This window comes from Rhea americana, unplaced genomic scaffold (genome assembly GCF_003343005.1).
Source record: "Rhea americana isolate MKP2758 unplaced genomic scaffold, rheAme1 scaffold_646, whole genome shotgun sequence".
Taxonomy (NCBI): domain Eukaryota; kingdom Metazoa; phylum Chordata; class Aves; order Rheiformes; family Rheidae; genus Rhea; species Rhea americana.
The window spans coordinates 9,017-10,836 of NW_028186808.1; the positions used below are offsets into that span (position 1 = coordinate 9,017).

Consider the following 1,820-nt stretch of genomic DNA (forward strand, 5'->3'; position numbering starts at 1 on the left):
GGAGTATTGGAGGCATCTGAATATGGCTTGCATCATACTTAGAGCATGTAAGGATGCCTTCTCAGGCAACTTGCTGGCTGCCCTCCCAGACAATGACCACCACCTCTACACCCCCATAGGCTTCTTCCTCCTTGACCCTGGCTCCATGTCCACCACTTTTCTCAAATTCTTGGCCATTTCCCTCTGGGATATCCAAKACTTTTCYTAGATGGGATGAGCTTCTTTGGGCTTCCTGGTTCTCTTCTGGGTGGCAACATTTTTTTTCTGGATCTAGTGTTGACTGCTCTGTCCTTTGTAGTGCCTCCAACAGTGAACCTGCTCATGAGGAACAAGAAGGTCCAGGAAACCCTGAGGAGACTGAGTCAGTGGATGTAACATCAGCAGCAATAAGCTGCCCCACCCTCCTCTCTARTGACTCCAAGTCCTGTGTTAGGAATGATGGTCAGAGTAAGATCTGGTRGTCTCTTGCCCAGTACCTGTGAAGATGGTAAATGGTCACTGAGTTACCAACCCAAGGCTGTCTCACATGAGGCAGGGCTGGTGGAGGGCACGCATCCTTCTGGAGGGGAACAAACATGGAGGCACCAGAGAGCTCAAGSTATATCCAGRGACATTGAGTGCCTGGAGGCAGGCTAGGAGTATAGCCTCACGATGTAAGAGAGCATCAGCTGTGGTGTCAACCGACACTTTAGCACAACATCCAGGTGGTGAAGCATCAAATGCAGGAGGGTGGCAGCAAGGTGGCAATGACCCACTGACACGAGGTGGCATCCCACTGTGCCTGTAGGAGAAAAGCAGAGCAGTTTTAGAGATGGTCACCAGGGTCAGCTGCAGCCCAGAGATGTCCATGCAAAACACAGCTTGGGCCAAGGCACCTCCTGCACCTTGGCCCCTGCTCTGGCACGGCTGTAATGGGGATGAGAGGTCCTACAGAAGGGCCAAAGTAGCTCAGCTGGGAGAGCATTAGACTGAAGATCTAAAGGTCCYTGGTTCAAGCCCAGGCTTTGGCACTGGAGTGGCTCTTGCCCTTTTGCAGTGCYGGGCATCCAGGCCAYGTRGGAGTCRCAGCTCTTGCCCTTCTCAATGCTCCTGGGCATCTCTCTAGCTGATCTCCTGGGCAATGGCCTAAYCACCCCAGGGGCAGCCTGTGAGCATTGCCTCCACACCCAATGGACTTCTCCCTTGGCTCCCTCTCCACCACTGTCCCTAAATCTATGGCCAGTTCCCTGAGAGACACCAGAGCCATTTCCTCTGTGGGATGAGCTGCTCAGGGCTTCTTGGGTGTCTTCTCGATGGCACAAAGCCTTTTTCACCTGCCTCCCTCCCCTAGACATGGGCTCTTTAGATCTCACCTCCATATCCTTCCAATTGCTGGACATGATGGTGGCTCCTCYGCCTCTTTGGTGCCTCTAGCCGTGAAGCCTCTCATCTGCAACATGAGGAATGAAGAGTTCGAGAATGCCCTGAGGAGACTCTTTGAGACCTCAGTCATTCACCATCAGTGAAGCATGCGTCATCCTCGTAYGGTCTCAAACTTATCTCCTGGACTTCTCCCATGCAGCAGGGCTGATGGCAGACACCCATCCTGGAGGGGACCATGAAGCTGCCAGGATAGCTCAGGGGACCTCCAGGGACTATGTGTGGGTCTGGGTGGCCAATGAGCAGGGCCTCACCAGCTCAGAGCCCTTTTCAGGTGAAATCACGTCAAGGAAGGAGGCTGAACCAAGGCACCGTGGGCTCTCCAGGGCTAGGAGAGTCCAGGATGCCCCAGCAAGCAAAGGGAGACTCCTCCTGGAGAGTGACTTATGACCAGTTCCACC

The 1,820-nt window shown here is 53.8% G+C and overlaps 1 non-coding gene across 1 annotated transcript; it reads left to right on the forward strand.

Moving 5' to 3' along the window:
• Window positions 1-937: 937 nt before the first annotated feature.
• On the forward strand, window positions 938-1,010 carry TRNAF-GAA (transfer RNA phenylalanine (anticodon GAA)). Its single transcript has one exon. It is a non-coding gene; the product is annotated as a tRNA-Phe (tRNA).
• Window positions 1,011-1,820: the final 810 nt, after the last annotated feature.